The sequence below is a fragment of the Amphiura filiformis genome, unplaced genomic scaffold (genome assembly GCF_039555335.1).
Source record: "Amphiura filiformis unplaced genomic scaffold, Afil_fr2py scaffold_98, whole genome shotgun sequence".
NCBI lineage: Eukaryota > Metazoa > Echinodermata > Ophiuroidea > Amphilepidida > Amphiuridae > Amphiura > Amphiura filiformis.
This window is the reverse complement of record NW_027305562.1, coordinates 106,601-128,446: the sequence shown is the minus strand read 5'-3', so window position 1 is coordinate 128,446 and position 21,846 is coordinate 106,601. Positions and strand designations below refer to the sequence as shown.

At 34.6% G+C, this 21,846-nt stretch overlaps 1 long non-coding RNA gene across 1 annotated transcript; it reads left to right on the top strand.

Annotated features, from left to right (window-relative positions):
• The first annotated feature begins 895 nt into the window (after positions 1–895).
• LOC140144915 (uncharacterized) lies at positions 896–16,859 on the top strand. The gene is made up of 3 exons (XR_011857960.1): positions 896–1,315; positions 14,351–14,550; positions 15,499–16,859. It is a non-coding gene; the product is annotated as an uncharacterized lncRNA (long non-coding RNA).
• The last annotated feature ends 4,987 nt before the right edge of the window (positions 16,860–21,846 follow it).

Sequence of the window (21,846 nt, the reverse complement as noted above, 5' to 3'; positions counted from 1 at the left end):
TCAATTGAGGCCTTTCATATGTTTTTTTTTAATCACTTATTGACAGTAGCCTGAAAGCGTTAATACGCTGCCAGGTCAGTTAACAATTTGATTGCGGAACCCTTTTGTCCGAAACAAAGAGTACCACTTTATAAAAAGCCTGTCAGCAAATCATTTCGGCATCAAAAGAACAATGCGTTACGTAATATATTACTTCTTCATGTTTATATACCCGCCTTGCTTTCATTGGTCAATGTTTCATTTCATTATCTGTGGCTGCTATGTGACACAATTGATCTCTCATATGCCGAAATTAATCAATCTTGCCTGTAAATAAAATTAATATTGCGAAATATTGCGTAATGACACCTTGCTAATGCGTAGTGTCACATAAAGTACGTGCCATTCCAACAGGTCCGCAAATATTTCTCCGAAAACAAGATTCAAAAGAACATCGCCCGTCATGGACGTATCAGAGTGCAAAAGAACGTCATGGACACATAAGAGTTCTGACAAGTATCACCCTCATATCGTCATTTATCAAATTATTCACGCATATCGGTAGAATATTCTCAGCAATGAATCTTAGATTTACATAAAGTGCCATTTACATGATTATCTCATCATAAATTTGTAATTAGCATCTCTCTAGTACTCGCAAATCTTGTTAGTTGGCTAGGTGTTGTAATAAATATTCACTACTTACTTCAATGAGAATATAATAATAGCGTATAATTAGTCGAGTGCATTGGGATCTCTTTAAAACTCAATCAGTCAACTTACAGCATCAAGAACCCACGCATCACCGTATAGTACAACCAGCGCCCGCTGTCAGTTCTTATTGGACAATCAAACTTATGTTTTTCTTTTTCGTTTTAATGGTTGGCGATTTAAAATCACTAGCATCTATAAATGAGAAGCATTCTTCGTATTGGATGCAATAAGACAAGAAGATCAAACAGTGAGCTTGCGGAATAAATCATCGCACATTAAACGTCAATGTTTTATTGAATTTATCTTCAGATCTTTTAATAAGTAACTACACACAGTGATTAGAGGCTTACTATAGGAGGAACACCAAGTGGCTCAGGCACCTTTTTTTTCTATTTTCTACTTCTTCCATCATAATGAAAGATCACATAAAGGTGACAATTTTGCTACATTAACTGTGGTATTACTGTGCCTTGTCCGATCTGGACATGGGTTACCAGGCGAATATCTGGACTATATAAAAGAGATTCAGCATCAAAACCAGAAATCAGAAGTGCTAAATTTGACAGAAAAGCAATCAAAGATTTTATGAATGGAATGGCAAGAGAACGGTCGTATTATTATGGTAAGTACATTACAAAAGGGTGTCATATTCTATTTTTTTGTAAATACCCAATTGGTGTCATAGTTTAATATTGTAATGGTTCTGAATTAAACCTAAAATGGTTCATTAGGATGTCATAATTGGAAAAGTAGTTTACTTGTAACATAATTTACTTGTAATTTACTCTCTGTACCGATGAGACAACAGGAGAGAAGCAAAATTCAACAGGTGGATTATTTAAAATCACTATCGGTGCGAAAGTATGGAATAATACCAATGGTTGTGTTCATTGTAGCGCTTATTATATCTTCTACAACTGACCATATTTGCGAACATTAAATAGTAATACATTCAATAATTAATCACAAACTTGTCTGTGAGTGTAATGGCAGAAACCATATTTGAACAGTGTTAGCCAATTAACTAAAACACTGTACTTTTTACATGTAATATTAAAAGGACATTTCGTGATCCATAGCATCATTCCCCCAAAATAAAAAAAAAAATGTTGAGATTTTTATACCACTGGAACTCTCTGGCTACATAATGTTTATGCGGAAAAAACTTCTTGCAGATTAATTCGTTTAAGCAAAATATCGAGAATTTGAATTACGTTCTGGTACACCAGAACGAAATTACAACGCATTGTATATGGAGCAATGTAATACACATAATCATGCATAAGTCGCAATCGAAATCAACTGAAATTTTGAGAATAAGCTTTTTCGTGAATGTACTGAAAATGTCATAAAATGAAGGTGATAGGATCATGAAATACTCCTTTAATACAATTATCAATATAAATGTGGCAAGCAGGCCTCAATGTAAGATTGACCATCCACTATTAAGATCAGTCTATCACAAAGCTTCACTCTAATTAGTCACATTGACGTGATCAATATAATTATCAAAATAATTTGAGTTTATTAATAGTCTTCTCCAGATGGTTGTCTATTGTAGCGTCTATTGTAGCGTAGATTGCGTAGATTAACTGTAAAAGTTGCTACAGACGTTTTAGTGGATGTAGAATATTCGATGCAACATGTCTTCATTATTTAATCTATTCCCATTCTATTTCCATGTTTTAAAACTTCTAACGAATGTGTGATGACGTAAAATCGATAATGTATTTCCACCAGACATTCGACATAACATATTATTGATTCGTTAGAAGTTAAACATTATTGGAAATAGAATGAGTAAGAAGCCATGTTGCTGAGTCTATATGGGCACTAGCGCTCAGAGAATTTTACTAGGGTATATACTACTATTATTATGTTGAAATACCTTAGCCTGTTTCGACCAGACAGATAATTTTGACAAAAAAAAGACAGATAATTTTGACAAAATCCCTACTTAATTCTAATATAACTCTATTAAAAAGAAGAAAGAAAATGCCACAGATTTATACATAGCGTGATTACATAAGGCCATTGAGCTTTACAAGAAGAAGGAACAATTTTGTGATTTGTCGTTCACCTTTTTACACGCAGAGGCATTTAATTTTGAATTAAGTTGTACATTCTAAGGTACCATTTTGAATGACATATTCCCGCAAATTTGACAGGCTGTTGTTTCCATATATTACATTTGAATTTTACAGCAGACTCCTCTGAATTCACATACTGCATTTTTAGGTGATTACACTATTATTGGTGTGGTTTAAGCAACATAACATCCTTAAACATCATTGAACAAAATAGATAAAAATATGAATCAAATTCTAAACTTACAATTTTTTACATTTTTGTCAATTCTCTACAACTGGATGACTCAAAACATTCATAACATGGTCTATTTTTCGAGATATCTGGATATGCGGCATTTTGCTGCAACAAATATAAAATTGCACATTATGAATTTGCAAAAAAATCTTATCAACTGTCTAAAGAACAAAACACTTGCTGCTATAATTGAAATAAGTGAAAAGGAATGTGAAATCGCAGACCCCGAATATGTGAGCAGCGCCGCGCCCACTTAACTGCTATGGTCATGTACAAAATGTTTCTTCGGTGTTTCGTATATTGCATTCATCTGTTCAAACATAATTTAGGATTAATTTCAGTGTATCAAAGAACCATGTGTTTAACTCTTAGGAGATAATATTTATGTATTATATGGTTTATTTAGGGTCAGTATTAAGGTTATGAGTAGACTCCCTTCCATAGAAAATTCTATGGCAATCTTTCGGCTCTTCCCCCAAATGATCTCAATATCTTTAGAATGAGAACCATATTCCTTCTCATTGTTATCTGTTCAAATAAAAATATATTATCAAAGATAGTAATAGAAGACTGTGTGCCATCTTCCCCAAATACACTTAGCACTTCTTACCACTTATAACGCTCCACTGGTGATGCAACACACGCCATCATCAGGATTATAATATCATCTTAAACGGGAAAGGGTTTGAAGTGTGTGAAAGAGCTTTTTACGACAAATATAAAATCGTACAATTTTTATTTTATAACCGTGTATTTAATCTAAAAACAAAATTGAATACTGCTTCTGTATTTAATTTTTTGTGTTTGCATTTTGAGCTAATGCAAACAATTATGAACTTACACGCACGTGGAAGAATCGGTTTTAACTAATGGTTTGTGTAATTAACATAATTCGTAATACGAGCGTAGGGCCTCTAACTTTGTAATCTCACCGCAAACAATTATAAACTTACACAACATACGTGAACATCAACGATTAGCAAAGCGCAGTGACCGTATGTGATTGCGCTATAAATCCGTGCCTTTTATTTTTACTGTATAAACTCCACGCACGGGAAAAATCCGGTCTCTTTAACTAATGGTCTGTGTAATTAACATAATTATTTCGTAATACGAGCATAGGGTCTCTAATTATGTGACCTTAATGCAAACAATTATTAAGTACAACAAAAGGAACCAGGCAGTAATTGCTCCAATTATCATTAGATGAATCCTTACATCGCGTCAATGAATGCAGGATGATGTCAGTACTTCAATCTAATTATCTATCTCTAAATCACATACAAATCTGTTGTCTATTAGTCGCTGATACGAAAAACTACTAATATAGATCACTCCAGTTTAGATCTCTTCAGTAGTTCTCCTTTTTCCATTTCAAAAGACTTTTCAGTTTTTTGGGAGTTTCGGGTAAATTGCAAAAAATCTTCTGGTTTCCCTCATATAATAATTAGTGTCCACACGTAATAACTCTAGAAACTTATTTTGTTACCTAACCCGTATTTCATTTCACTGTATTTTATTAAAATGATAGCCGCAGTTGACTCATATACAACCGTCGTTGCTATTTCGATAAAATTGCATGCATTGTTTAAACATATCCCATAGGTACTTTTAAACGTATAATGGCTAATAGTTATTTTGTCGGAATTTAACCCAGGAGTGTCTCCTGTGGCCTCCGTCTCTCCATCGCAAGCATCGAATGATGTTCATATACCGAATAGTCATTTATTTTTTAAGTTTAGCGCACTAAGAAATTCAATCCCAAATACTTTGGGAGCTAGACTAGGACTAGTACCATACGCTTAAATACATTTTAAGTCTCCGGATTCAGTAAAAACGGTTAGATCTTTGACTAGATGTTGATTGCATTGGGAAATCATCAGTGTACTTCGGTTATATCTATAAATGCGCTTTTATAAATGCGCACGTGACCCATGGGCACGACATACCAAGACCAACAAGCGTGACTAATCCTCATGCATACAGAAAGGGATAGGAACTCTGACGATAAATTTAAAGTATTAATTGAATTCCAAAATTATTACACATTTTGCAATTCCGAATTTGTAATATGTTATCAAAAACAACATTTTGAAAGTATTTGACGACGGTGAAAATATTCAACGACGGAAACGTTTACAATATAATCACAAAGTTGAAAAAATAGACAATTTTGCTGCACAGCAGTCTCATGTTGTTCCGCCTTTGCATTCAAATGTATAGAAAGACCACTCGCTATGTAGAAGGTCACTTCGAGACTTCCTGTCTATAAGCTGTTATGGCAGCGCGGAGGTGGTCACGTGCGCATTTATAAAAGCGCATTTATATATATAATCGAAGTACACTGATCATGGCATGGTTGAATTACCAGTCATCAGCTTTTGCTAATAGATGTCTGCACCTCTTCCAATCTGTCATCAGTATAAGGATATTAACAAAGTTCACTGATAAGAACATAAAGACCGCAAAATAATTAGTTATTTCACCCCTGTATATCCTAAACAAGGACAGGTATGTCATAATTAGAACCAGCCATCCATAGATACACCGTTAACTCAGATTTAAGACCTAATTCGTTAAATTCGTTCAAGAAATAGAGACAAAAGGCCAAGGAAGGTGCAAATTCAAAAGTTGCAGTTTGCTCCATTGCATGCCCTATTGATTTGTACACAAAGCGTTTTCAAAAAAGTAGAACTAGCGCAGTGCTTTTCATTGATTAGCATATCAAAACCAGTGCCTGCTTTCCATTGATTAGAACATAAAAGTGCAACATATAATTTTGACATTTTTGTGTTTGTGTAGGATATACAGGGATGAACATAACTGGTACGTTTATTCTTTTGCGGTCTGTATTACCAGTGTACTTCGGTTATATATATATAAATGCGCTTTTATAAATACGCACGTGACCACCTCCGCGCTGCCATAACAGCTTATAGACAGTAAGTCTCGAAGTGACCTTCTACATAGCGAGTGCTCTTCCTATACATTTGAATTCAAAAGCGGAACAACATGAGACTGTTGTGCAGCAAAATTATCTATTTTGTACAACTTTGTGATTATACTGTAAACGTTTCCGTCGTTGAATATTTTTTTCCGTCGTCAAATACTTTCAAAATGTTGTTTTTGATAACATATTGCAAAATGTGTAATAACTTTGCAATTCAATTAATACTTAAATTCGATGATATTTATCTACAGAGTTCATATTCATTTCTGTATAGTAGTCAATACAGAAGGAGGATTTAGGATGCATGAGGATTTAGTCACGCTTGCTGGTCTTGGTATGTCGTGCCATGGATCACGTGCTTAAAAGCGCATTTATAAATATAACCGAAGTACACTGATTACAGACAACATTTCACATGGAATGGCACAACAATGTGGATTTATCGAGCCCTGCAATACATCACACGATGTACGTCATTGACCAGCAACGTGTATTATCTCAACCTTTGTTATTTAATTGCTTAATGTATAATATCCTTTCTTAATTATTACTGTTTATATTTAGACCCTCCGTTAATTACGGTACTGTCTTTATTTTGCATGTTAAAGTCATACTGCAACATTTGCATATGAAATAGATTTGTATTTCTGTTCCACAAGATGCTAGTTTTACTCTTAGAAATTTTATTATGAGCCGAACAAATGAGACGAAATAAAAGAAAGGGCTATTTTAATTACAGCGCCAATGCGTGTCACTCTGTCGATCGTAACCGACGTCTCTCCTGTTGATGTGTTATGACCTTCCCATACGCCATGTACGTACAGTGTTATATGAACATCACGCATACGTTCGACTTATATTTCGATCGTATAAATAAAATATAATATAATACGTCGTTTTATCAAAATATCAGATTGTGTCACAAACACCGCACCTAAAGCCTTGATCATGAATTTTGAGAACATTGAGGGCGTTCTCCGCAGCAAATGTATGGCTTTAATTAGATTGGCAAAACAAAAGGTAAAGTGGTGATCCAGAACAATATTGCTTAATAAATCAGTACTTTCATGTTTGGAAATTAATATCTGAAATTAATACGTGTTTTTGTTTATTTTTCAAATGATCTTAAATTTAACTTCACTTACTGCACCGGATAAAAAGCCGCAATATTCAAATACAAATACACTCATCACATCACTAAACTGCATTCACGTTCTGTGAAGTATCACGGGATCTTTCGAAAAGCGATATCAAGTATGGACGATAAAAGGAGGTCAAAAGAAAAGAAGGCCATAAATCAGGTTACGGGGGTTGCTTATTAACCAGGCTTAACAGAATCAACGTAATATCGCTTCTTATATAAAAGCAGAGATAATAAAGATACGAGTGGCCTGTGACAGCAACAAGCCATCCATAATTTATTAATTATTAAGAGTCACATTTTTGTACCACTCTGCCTACTCACAGCTGCCAATCATTCTTGTTAAAATAAGCGAAATTAGTTCCACATTCACACCAATTTAAATTTAAACAGATGTACAGGCTGTATCAAAATGATTGGTACCTGTCAGGTTTTAATATTTCAATTGACAAGCCTGCTTCTTTAATATGCAACATTGGATCCTCTTGAAATGCCCAGAATTTACAGTTTTATGACCATTCATAATCATAACATTAATTTATAAATAAGGTAGTTCCTTTGCTTCATTTTGATATGGCCGGCTTGGGAGTTGATAGGTACCAATCATTTTGATACAGCCTGTAAATCCAATTCTATTACTCTTACGACCCATTATTCAAAATCGCGCACTGTGATTTGTTAAAACACGTCACGTGAGAGCCCATTATTCTGCAATAATGGGTCAAGAACCGTAACACATTTGAAAAGATCATTAGTCTGATATTTCGTTTACATTACCTTGCACTATAATTTATTAATTTTATTAAGAGTCACAAATGTACTGTCCTCAAACTAGCTCCGGAATGTGTTGGGCCTGATAAAAGCTAAAGCTAACAAGTCAGAAAATAGTGGGTAACAGCTATACTGACGCTCAATATACAACAAAATTCCGAAGAATCTTCAGAAAATGGTGAAGAAGACCTCAAAATTACTTATCAAATGGAATTACTGCAATAAATTTAACTTTTAAGCTTTAAAGGAGAAGTATCAAACTGTTTAGCCTGTAGGTCCTGAATTTGACAATCCAATTAATCATGCACTTGTAAGCTTGGTAAGTCAACCCTGATCATATGAATCCTAAATTGGCAACCATGTTACTGATAAACATAAATCAAAAAGTTAATTTTACTATAATGAGCAACCCATTATAATGGATTACTACAGTTCCGTTATGGTGAACTGATGTCATCTATCAATCATGCCAATTCGACGTTTCTGTGTATAATTTGTGTCTTGATCGGAAACTACTAGTATTTTTAAATTAATTTCCTATCACTATTTCTTATGTCATTCATTGTGAGATACACTTGAATTCAGTCTTAAATCTTAAATCTGTTGTTCTCGGTGGGTTTTTCAGAGGACAACTTGAAATTCCAAGCCCACATATGTCTTTTAGCATCTTCACAATGTCACGGGGATAAATCTTGCCCTGAAGATGTTCAGCCTGAGAGTACTAAATTAGAGAGAAGACACTCCGCACGCAAAACTGAGGACAGTATGAGAGCTGAGAGCTGGACCTCGTGTAAGACCTGGAAATTAAGATCTGTCAAAAGTGATCTTGAATACTTATGAGATACGATGTGGCGTAATGAAATATGCCATATTAGGCTGTTGATGGATATGACAGAATGACTTTTGAAAGTCACAAAGTCACATTTTCTTCTATTTTGATCAAAAATTCCAAAATATAAGATACGTGTGCATGGAATCAAAAAATTCGGATACCCCTTTGGAGACTAGGTGAATTTGATATCCCTAGGCATAGCCAGACAAGAAGAGACTTTTGGAATATGATATCCCCAGAGAGAGCCACATTTTGGATTTGATACCCTTGGTGGGAGTCTCGAGACTAGCACTAATGTCGCTTTGTGGGATCCAAGTAGCGGATCGACAGCCTCATCCCCCATTTTATCCCATCAAAATAGAGATTTTGATATCATAAGAAAACTTTTTTCATAATTCCAGTAAAATTTCTCATCCGCCTAGGTGGTATACCACCCATACTGTTCTATGGGGCCATTGTGAAACACGTTTTTGCTTCTAATATCAATTGTGCAATTTAACTTTGCGAATCAGATCATTTTGGTACAGCCCTCAATGTGAGATACAAAACACAATATGAAAATATCTGTCCTTGCCCTTTTATACATGATATGATGAGATCATTAAAATCGTCGTAATTCAAGACATTGGCGCTACTATTAGTTATCTACGATAGTACGATGTATATACATTCAACCGTTCTTTATCGCTTATTTGAACTAAAATAACGACGTCTTTCCGATTTAAGGCAAGTAACACAAGTGCTTCATATGCCAATCGGGCATGCGCGAAAAAAAAAATGATATCCATCGGGTAAAGTCAGTTTTATCCAAGTACGGCTATACGATTTTCGCTTTACACAAGCTAGTAGTATGACCACGATCTGTTTGTTTTAGACTCATTTATCAAGTACTTTTATTTGTTAAGTTTTGATTTCCGGGTTGAATACGTGATCTGATTAATGCATCAAATTGAAACGGGTGAAATGATAGAGTTCAAAGGAAACCAAAAGAAAGCAATTTGTTCTGAATCTATTGGTCATTGAATTTGATACCTTCTTAACAATCTGTAAATCTATATGGAAAAAAAAATTGACTTTCTGATTGATGTCAGCCATTCAAAAGATTTATATTCAAAACCAGAATACAAATCCGCAGGTCTTTGCTTAAAAAACGGACCGTTATTGTAATCACACCTGTTTGTCTGTCTTCCTCGCTATCTCCCCGTATGCGTGTATTTGTTTGAAATTACGTATCGTTTTAAAATAAATGAAGTCGATCGCCTTTCAAGTGATTAAAAATTAGTTTCCCTCTATGTTTTTTAATATGGCGCTACACATATTCATTAGGAGAACTCTAAAGACTAAATGCACGTGGAAATTAGTTAATTGGTGATTGCAGTTTAAACAGACAGTGCTGTTATATGGTAGCAAATAAAACTTATTGAATGACTATGACCCATCTTACAGACAAGAACACGATATTGATCATTACTGACAATGGACAAATACATCAGGGATATTATTACACATATTCAAGCATAGGTAGATTTTATATCAAAAAATACAACTTAAGATAATCATTAACTTGTGATGAATCAAGTGTTAGCTATCGGCTTCATTAAAACCTCTTCCACAATAATAGAAGGCAGATATACAAGTATTTGAAGATACGGATTTCTAAGGTAACACATGATTACTATAAGTTGTATAGTAGTACTTTGTTCTTATTTTGATAAAGCACCTACGCAAAACTCTTCATCCTATAGTACCCGCCTTAGCAAACACATTTGTATACGATTTTGACGTAAGGAGATAAAAAGATAGCACTTCAAGGAGACAAAGGATGGCACTTTAAATGGTAAAACTGGTTTATTGGATCGTCCCTATTCTCACACTCGCGACCAAACGAGAAAGGAAGTTGACAATAATCTAGAAACTAAGATTTTCAAATCAACATAATATGACCATGCATGAAACTGCAACCTCGACAAGCATTACAATACTACGCTTACATGCAACAGTCCAATGTTTTGTATTTACCCTTCTAGTTAACATTCTTCATTACCTTTTAAATTGTGTCCTTTATGTTGACTTTTAGTATTAGACCATAATTCCGCCATTAAACTGGTAACTGACACGACAGCATAGTAACGCTTTTGCACAGGAGGCGAGTATCAATAAGTGATCACAACAAAGTCAGGTGTAAGCGCACATGTGTGTAACATTGTTATTACACGGCCCAAAGGCGTGCTTGACTGCGGCCTCAATTATTTTGGTCGCACGCACACAAACCTTCTCTGTACTTCCAAAGCGGCGCCTAAAGTGGTTTGTGCGGCTAATTTAAATAAAATGAATGAACACACGACGTGCACTATGACCTGACGAAACAGCTCGATACGCCCAAACTTTCTAAATATTGATTGACAACATGTGTCAATAGTCAGCGCTCAAATCGGACACAATAGACAAATCCAACAAGCCAATTGATGGTCAGAATTCATTCGGCCATTACTGGATTTCCTCCGCACCAAACTGGTGTTGTGACTGCCCAATTGGCTGGATTAAAGCCGCTTAAAATCGATGTTATATTGTATGTTGTAAACTTTCATCATTCTTTTGTCTACGTGTAACACGGGTGACGGATTACATTTTAAACCCAGCCAAGGCAGCGTCATTTCACATTTCAGGTGGGATGGACCCGATGGGGACCCAGCTATGGCTACCATTGAGGTGTAGAAATGCGTGACATTGGATTTGTCTAGATAGAATAAAAAGCTTCTGTCTGTTGGTATTTCTTCGCTGGCATGTTTAACTTATGTTTCATAGAGTTAATCACCAACTTCTAGCACTAAAACCTACGTCAAGGTTGATATTTATTTGCGTCTCTATAAATAGTTTATAGCTCCTTTTTATTTAGTCAGATGTACTCGTAAAACTTTATAATCATTATTTTATTCTGAAAATAGTCGCTTCTATTCTATACTTGCAAACTTAGAGTTATAATAGGACATATGGATTGGAACATTTTTTAAAGTATGTTAACATTTTCCAGATTGTATTGTGGTACCGGTGTTGTAAATTTCGACCCCTCACAAATGAGATTATACATAGCTTACTTAAAAGGCCTGTAAAGTTAAAATCACAAATTCCAGTTAAGTCAATTGTGCGTATTATGCATATTGCATATTACAGAGTAGGCTATATACCATGATCTTTTGAAATTTTAAAGCCTTTCATAACATAGAAAGATTGAAGCAGGAGTCGCCAGAGTGATATTATAACAAAAGATATGCCATCTGATTTGTGCGGTACAGAGAAACTTTATCCCTGCGCTAATCGACATTGTATTTTTCTGCATATGTTTGACGTATGAGGATTCGAAATTACAAAAGAAATAATATTGTTGAATGAGACTAAACTGAAAAAAGGTTCTATATTTTAATTAAAACAGACAAATATAGCTGGTATGATTTAGGGCTTTGACCCAAGAAGGTTCTATATTTTAATTAAAACAGACAAATATTATAGCTGGTATGATTTAGGGCTTTGACTAAAAGAAGTAATTTAAGCTTTACACACCACTCACCTTAATTAATATCGGGCTGTTCCAGTTGAAATCTATAAACCCCCTGTTGAAGACATGACATTAATCGCTCACGTCAGGAGTGTAGATTTCAAATTGAGTCACCCATATTTTAGGTAACTCCATTTCAAATTCGCACTCCCCTGTTTGGAAGATTAAGGTCATGTCTTTCATAGGGTGTGTATGGATGGTAGCCCATTGATCTTTACCCTCAAATCAATATGTTAACTGAAGACGTCTCACGACCTAATTACTTCTTACCGTACTTTGAGATAAAATCTAAGCAATTCTCAAAACAAATATTCTGACCGATGTAATGTTTACTTTTACATTTGACTTATGGCGATAGTCAGATATTCAAGTATTGTTGAAGGGTCACAATTTTATTATTTCAGGCAAATATTTGCGAGACTTTATTGTTTGATTTATTGGCATTTAAAGCCAAATTACTATGACGCCTCTTCACATTTCTTAACATTTACATGGAGAAAATCAAATGATTCTGTCATTGACATTCATATATCCAAATAACCCCAAGCCCATTTTAAGTGACTTGTTATTATATAGTCCTACGCATATTATTCATGTGGGTATCTGTAAATATGCGAGAGTTGCCTACTCAATTTGATATATAACGGGGTTGATTGGGTATAGCTCAGTACCCGGGCTCAGTATAAGGTTAAGTATGGTCTCGGTTCCGTATATTCAATAAGCGACCTAAAGTTGTGGAGAATGAGATATTGTCAGTGGCGTAGATTTCTTTTTGACATTGGGGATGGTGTTGGAAAACATTTCTTAAAGTACTATGATAGTAAATCCAGCGCCTTTTGGCTGCCAAATAAGTTTATGGTTGCAACCCCTTCGTAGTCCGTGTTACAAAATATGGCTTAGTAGTTCTAGGGTTAACAGTGTACTTCGGTTATATATAAATGCGCTTTTATAAATACGCACGTGACCACCTCCGCGCTGCCATAACAGCTTATAGACAGTAAGTCTCGAAGTGACCTTCTACACAGCGAGTGGTCTTTCTATGCATTTGAATGCAAAGGCGGAACAACATGAGACTACTGTGCAGCAAAATTGTCTATTTTGTTCAACTTTGTAATCATATTGTAAACGTTTCCTTCGTTGAATATTTTTTTCCGTCGTCAAATACTTTCAAAATGTTGTTTTTGATAACATATTACAAATTCGGAATTGCAAAACGTGTAATAATATCACTTTCTGTATAGTGGTCAATGCACGAGGATTTAGTCACGCTTGTTGATCTTAGTATGTCGTGCCCATGGGTCACGTGCGTATTTATAAAAGCGCATTTATAGATATAACCGAAGTACACTGGTTAATGATAATTACGAAGACAATGTTGAATATTTTCTGAAACATGTATATTATTGATTAGGTTACACTTTTGATCAATTTTATTAAAGTTATATCAATCATGCTTGGATATTAAGAACCGAAATAATGAACTGATGCAAGTAATCATTCTGAATTCATGAATGGCCTAAATATACATAATTATAACATATTACAACCAGAGTAAACTTGATGAATCCATCACTGTAACATTATAAAGTTCATATAGTTCATTTAATATATGTAAATACGTCTCGTGTTTTGATGGAGACTTTGTATTTCCACTTATTTTGTGATGATTACACTGCAAAAACAGTGTTTAGAAATTAAACACTTTTCTAAACACAACTTTGCCTTCACTTTGTAAATACGTTTAGCAGCTAAACATCATGTGTCAAATTTCTGAACATTGGTCAGTGATGGTGTTCAATTTCTAAACATCTGACATCCATATTCTAAACATAACGTTTCTAAACACATTCTTGTCTTTACTTTCTAAACACTGTTTTTGTAGTGTACGTATGTTTTAACTTTGATTATGTGTTGTAATATTGATGTGGACCCATCATCGGGTAGATGAGTGCCACTGTTGTAAAAGTGAAGATTCCAAATAAATCTAGCTATCTAACTAACTAAAAATATACATGTGTTTCAAAGTCTAATAAAAACAAATTATTATCGTTTGACTAACAATCCCATTTTGTTTATATATTACAGATCCAGAACAAGTAGCAAAACGCCAATTTGGTCAAATGACAAATTTCAACCCTGCTATAGGATCGTTAGCCGTAGCATTGGATCGTTTGTTAGATGAGATGGACTTCAATAGGCGAGTAACTGAAAACAAAAACAGAATGCAAGCAGGCGGCAGAAGATAGGAACAGATTTCCCTCCTGTTCCATCTATGTCCATATCTTGTAAGTATTTACACTTTTACATGGTAAGTAAAGGAGACGATCCTGTATAAACAGTGATCAGAGTGCCAATCTCTTTCATTAGCGATTGCGCCAGACTCCTCCATGTAATGTTGCTATAGGGGATCGCTACACCTCCTCAACAGTGTGAGTCCGTTACCTTCCCACCATACTCCCTTTTACATGGAGAGATATGTTATAACAAGATACGATAATGTAGCCCTACCACAGGGCCCCTTTTTAAAACACTGTACTCCAAAACACGCTGTAATAGCTAAATTTTATCCAAAGACGGTTGGAAAGCGAGAAATTTATTATCTTCCTTTTAATCATAAGTTTCTAAGTTTTTGAACAAGTTTAAATCTTAAACGATGTTATTGTTGTTATAGAACGGGTACTGAAAATTGACTTATCAATCAGACATTTATCAAATCTGTACACACTGAGAAACGTTATGTAAGTATACTAATGCAATGGACTAATTTGGGTACCTAAAATTTTACAGAATTTGGCAAATATTACATAGTTCTGAGATGAATTTGACTTAATAATTACGAGGTTCTATACTTACATAACGATATGTCAACAACCTGTGTGTGTTTCAAACCTGATTGATATTGATCTGTAATTTAAGCTTTACACATCACTCATACACTAAATTAAAATGAGCGCAAAGGATAGATCTACGATTAGCTTAAGTCGTTTGGGCGTAAAGAAGCGCATTGTGCTTTTGAAGGATGAAAAAGTTTAGGGTGGTTGGTACAAACACCCCTTTGTAGTTCTTGGGTTAATATTGTTTTTAGAGATCGGAGTAGTAGTGTACGATCAGATATGCCAGTCTCAATCAAAAGTAATAATGTTGTGAATAATTTATCTTAATCTTCCAAAAGTGTGTTTCTTTGAATGATTTGTTGATTTATTTTTATTTTCTTTGTTTCCATTTTTACCCAGCTTATCTTCCAACAAATTCTGACATCATTTTGAAGAGAGAAACACGTGTGTGGAATGACCGCGTCTTTGATGCGTTTTTCAACCAAACTGGAACCAGGTCGTTTCCTAACTTGGATCATGAACTTTAACCACTGATCCTTGGAGATTGATGCTACGGAAACAAGCGCTGATTTTATGCAAATAAGCAGATAGTATCAATATCCGATTTATGTTACTGAACTTATTAATTGGACTCTTTTGCATTAATTGATCGATACTGATTTGTTGTTCTGATAATAGTAACATAATTCATGGTGGCATTAAGTATTATCTACCATTATAGTAATCGGTCAGGACCAAGAAGTAAGCGGTATTCCATCAAATATGTGTACTTAAGAATACTATAAAAGATTATTTTTAAAATATAAATTGCCACAATTTTTGAAAACATATTGACAGATCCATATGAAGAAAAACAAACAGGGAAGGGGTAAAACTGTTTGGACCAAGCTTAATATATACATTACAAAGAGGAGGAGAAGCTTGTATACTTTATAAACATTTTATAAATTCTTTCCTGTTGCTCTGCGAGTCTGAAATTAAAGTAATATATTTTGAAACTTAAATACGTAGTATTAAGAATGTATTGTCTTAGATAGATACTAGTGTGTAGGTAGAATGAGTTAAGAATATTTAGTAGAATATTAAAGTAATCATCTCAACTATATAGTTTTCCTATTCATATGTTACTTTTTTAAGCCACAGTGTAACTTCGTTGCGTTTTTGCAATTTTATGCCGAGCACGAAATTGGAACAAAGTCATTCAGAAAAAGATTATGAACATTTTTCCAGGAATGGAATTAAAACAGATTTTTGATAAAGAGATTAGAATTTTAGGTTAATGCCAAATTCCGCTTATGTCTTATTCTGAGTCATGAATGCACCTTTAATGTGATAATATAGATAACTCATTTTTCTTCTCTCTCTCTCTCAGTTTATTTACCAAATATTTTACTTAAGTCAGTCAAACTGAGATGATATGAGATGCTCTATAAACTTTATAATTAAAACAAGTTTGCTGTTGAAATAAGGAAATGTATTAATACCATAAATACGTTTCAAAGTACTTATAGTCGTAGTTTAAATAACGCGTATGCCGTGTAGTAAGTCTATATAGGAAAAAAATTGGCTATTCTGGTTGAAATCCATATACCCCATATGGAATAGAAGGCATTACCTCAATATTCCACACAGTGAATGTGAATTTCAAATGAGGTTACCAGAACGGGTATAGATTTCAACTGGAATAAGCCTTTTTTAAATATGGCGGGCACAAAAGGAGAGGGCGTACTTTGAAGTGAGTAATCTTTTGTATGTTTCTCAGCTGACAAAAGATTACTCACTTCAAAAAGCAACGCCCTCCCAAATACCCTATATTTCAAAAACTTATAACCAAATGTGTGAGAGGAAAATGTAGAAAACGTCATCAAGGCTCTGGAAATATATTTCTTTGTTTGTTTATATTGTACATAATATTATTAATATTTATTACATATGTGGCATTCCAATTGTTTGAAATATGCCCTTGTTGATCACACAAACCTTAAGGCATTTTCAGCAGAATATGAAGCGCAAAATAAGTGTACTTTTGTTGTGTAAATATAAGTGACTTTCCAGTGATGGAGTACAAGTGGTCAAAACAAATATACTTTGAGAACAATCGCTTCTTCAAAAATGAAAGAGGTTTGAACAATAAAATGAAAAGAAAAAGGTGAAGATAAAGGTACCAAAGAGATTATTAATGTATATTTTTTTCGTTAGCAAAAACCATCAAGTTCGCAAAGAGTTTGGTTTGATTTGGTGTTCATTTGTTTTTAAAAAAATGCGGTGTGAATTAGAATTCGTTTAATCAAAATGATTAATTTTGGTTTAAGTTCAAGTGAAAGCAACTTTAATCCTCATAGTGAATAAAATATTCAATTTGAAAGCCGCTTCTTTGTATCCAAAGGCACAAGTGGGCGATTTCTATATACAGTTAAAAATAGCTGACGTATCTATGAAAAGGTGTGATATTAGTGTTTCCTGTTAGGGATGACTTCATAACCCAACCGCCGTTCGACTGCCGGCGCCGTGGCAGATCCGGCGGTTTAATAACCTGCTCTTTTTCCTGAACAATATAAACCGGACCAAATCAACGGTTATGCCAGAGAGCCAGTAGACTGCGCCAACAGTTTATTTGCTTTTCCCAATATTTACCACAGAATTACACCGACTAGTAAATCAGCACAGCGCAATAAGCGTTCATGGGTATTGAAGGAATATTGTGAACATAACATCATGTAACACAATTAACCCGAGTTCGATCCCAGGTTAGGACATAAAAAAATCACTGAATCGGATGACATCATTTGGTGATATCCGGTACTGAATAAATAATCTTAACAAGTAGTTTAAGCCTATAGAATAGTCCAAATCATTCCTTAATTACTTTAATTACAAGCCTACGATTAGTTGGCTATTATAGAGTAGATAATCTTAAAAATCCTAAAATGATTATTTGGTTTCACTTGATATTCAAAGTGGTGCTATATGCTAAGGAATATGTAATGATAAGTATATATTTTCTTAATTGGTATAATAAAATTATTTGATTGAGATATACTGTCTACTAGAACATTCATTTCAACCCGAGTTTCAACGCAAGTATTATACTCAATGTAAATGTTTGTTCAATACCAAGGGGTTTATTAAATTACAATATGAGAATAAAAAATTATAAATAATAATTGAGCAAAGTTTCTTTAACTTTTAGTGTCTTCAAAATCGCTTACCCAAAATCGCTTACCTTGAGAGATCAATACAATATATTTTTTAAAAAGCAAGTAAGCGAAACGGCTCTTTAAAACTATCTTGAAAGTAACTCCAAAGTTTATTGCATTCTGTTCAGTCATGAATGAGCACTCTTGTATAATAAGACTATTCAGTTGGAATTAATACACCCCCTATACAAGACATATCCTTAATCGTGCACACACGGAGTGTGAATTTCAAATGGGGTTACCTGAATAGGTGAATCCATTTGAAATATATCATCCACTGTGTTATACACCCGAGTGTGGAAGATTAAGGTCATGTCTTCCATAGAGGTGTGGTTTCAACTAGAATACCCTATACGTTGTCTACAGCACAGTGATGATAAAACGGTTGGATACGAACGTCAACCGATTGCCCATCCGTCAGTCTTTCAGTCTGTATCGTTGAATTAAAAGATGCCAAAGAAATTTTGTTGAAAATCATTATGCCTTTCGGAAAACTAGTATTTTGTATATAGTTTAATGCTTACCGCCGATAATTCTACACTGAATTCTAAACGTTAAATAAAAGCGACCAGTATGGTTTCATAACTTGCTCAAAATGCGTCCTTAAGAGTTTACCTAAACCATAAGTACTCATATCAATTATGAATTGTGTCTAATTGCAATCATTGACTTTAAAGATTTACCAAAATAATTTCAAAGTACTAATTAACGTATCTAATCTAATCGTGAAGGCAATATTCATATTCATTGATATGGTTGATTTACCATTTCCCCGGCATTCTCTAAGGAAATACACTTGTCAGTAGCGGAACACTATGTACAAGTTCTGGTTTAATTATGAGAACTCGTGGGGATATTTGACTTAAATATAACATCATTAAAGTACCTGCTCAGTCAGTTCTATGTCTGACTAAAATCGTGATCTTTTAAGGGGTGATTCCTACTTTGTAAAGATACACTGTCAAGTTTCATCAATGTTCTCTAGTAGTGCGTAACCGGCATATGACGGACAGATTAACAACATATCCGCTGCGCATCACTCAGGGGAAATTGCAGGCACAAAGAGAACCAAAATTACAACTTGTCTCAAATCTAATATCTCAATCAACCTCATCCATCAGGACACGGTTCTTTGACCTCGATATGATTGCACAGTCATAAAATGACCTTTGAATGCCTTTGGGTACAAAGACTCACACTATACACAAGTTCAGATCAAATTTTGAGCAATGATTGATAAATGGGGGCTTATTGAACTATTAGAATGAGCTTATTATACATTGTAGATCATAGTGTAAGCGATGTAAGTAAGAATGAAATCCCTCCGGTGTGTGACCCGGCCAACATTCTGTTTCACAAACCGCTTAGCGGAATCTGACATACTGTTGATCTGTAGTATCTATAATAGCTATAGACTAGTTTATCACGTTTGCGCGTATGGGTTAAAAAGTTGTCTATGTACAAATTGGTTAATTGTTGAAACTCGGCCCATTAGTTATCCATTAGTTTTACTGTTTTAGTCGTATTCCAGGATTTAAGATGTATATTTAAATTACAATTAACAAAAAAATGCGCCGTCTTTGAAGGAAAAAATTGTGCCTGTTCAGTATTTATTATCAACATAATTATATATACCTATTGAAATGACAAAACTATATCAACATAATTATATATATATTGTAATATTGTCGTCATGTTTCCAATTTTGAGTCGAGAATAAAATAAGTCTAATGGTTCTGATGTCAGAATCTATTTTTACTTTGCCTTTGTTACCCAATTAATAATAACAAGTAACTGTGTGGGCAACAATAATCTCCTTTTGAGTCGTTCACATGTCATGAACAGCGCAATGAACAGTCTGCTGCTGCGTTTGCCTTTATTGCAATTAATGTTGAGCAATAACAATAAGTCCACTCTCCTTTTGATACATTTTTGTGTGATCGTTTGCCTAATGTTGGGCAATAACAATAAGTCCACTCTCCTTTTGATACGTTTTTGTGTGAGCGTTTGCCTTTGTTGCAATTAATGTTGGGCAATAACAATAAGTCCACTCTCTCCTTTTGATACGTTTTTGTGTGAGCGTTTGCCTTTGTTGCAATTAATGTTGGAGCAACAACAATAAGTCCACTCTCCTTTTGAATAACAATTAATGATAGTCCCTCTCCTTTGATACGTTTTTGTGTGAGCGTTGCCTTTATTTGCAATTAATGATGCTTTGGCAATAACAATAAGCCCACTCTCCTTTTGATACGTTTTTGTGTGAGCGTTTGCCTTTGTTGCAATTAATGTTGGGCAATAACAATAAGTCCAACAATTTTTCCTTTTGATACGTTTTTGTGAAAGCGTTTGCTTTTGTTGCTATTATTGTTGGGCAATAACAATAAGTCCACTCTCCTTTTGATACGTTTTTGTGTGAACGTTTGCCTTTGTTGCAATTAATGCTGGGCAGCCAACAATAAGTCTTTTGTGTTTTTGTGTGAGCGTTTTGCCTTTATTTGCAATTAATGTTGGGCAATAACAGTAAGTCCACTCTCCTTTTGATACGTTTTTGTGAGCGTTTGCCTTTGTTGCAAATTGTGTTGGGCAATAACAATAAGTCCACTCTCAACTTTTTGATACGTTTTTTGTGTGAACGTTTGCCTTTGTTGCAATTAATGATGGGCAATAACAATAAGCCCACTCTCCTTTTGATACGTTTTGGTGTGAACGTTTGCCTTTGTTGCAATTAATGTTGGGCAATAACAATAAGTCCACTCTCCTTTTGATACGTTTTTGTGTGAGCGTTTGCCTTTGTTGCACTTAATGTTGGGCAATAACAATAAGTCCAATCTCCTTTTGATACGTTTTTGTGTGAGCGTTTGCCTTTGTTGCAATTAATGTGATGGGCAATAACAATAAGCCACTCTCTTTTGATACGTTTTTGTGTGACGTTTGCCTTTGTTGCAATTAATGATGGGCAATAACAATAAGTCCACTCTCCTTTTGATACGTTTTTGTGTGAGCGTTTGCCTTTGTTGCAATTAATGATGGGCAATAACAATAAGTCCCTCTCCTTTTGATACGTTTTGTGACGGCGTTTGCCTTTTGTTGCAATTAATGATGGGCAATAACAATAAGCCCACTCTCCTTTTGATACGTTTTGTGTGAGCGTTTGCCTTTGCCCAATTAACGATGGGCAATAACAATAAGCTTCCACTCTCCTTTTGATACGTTTTTTATTGTGAGCGTTTGCCTTTGTTGCAATTAATGTTGAGCAATGAAGCCAGTAAGTCCCTCTCCTTTTTTGATACGTTTTTGTGTGAGCGTTTGCCTTTGTTGCAATTAATGTTGGGCAATAACAATAAGTCCACTCTCCTTTTGATACGTTTTTGTGTGAACGTTTGCCTTTGTTGCAATTAATGATGGGCAATAACAATAAGTCCACTCTCCTTTTGATACGTTTTTGTGTGAGCGTTTGCCTTTGTTGCAATTTAAATGTTGGGCAATAACAATAAGTCCACTCTCCTTTTGATACGTTTTTGTGTGAGCGTTTGCCTTTGTTGCAATTAAT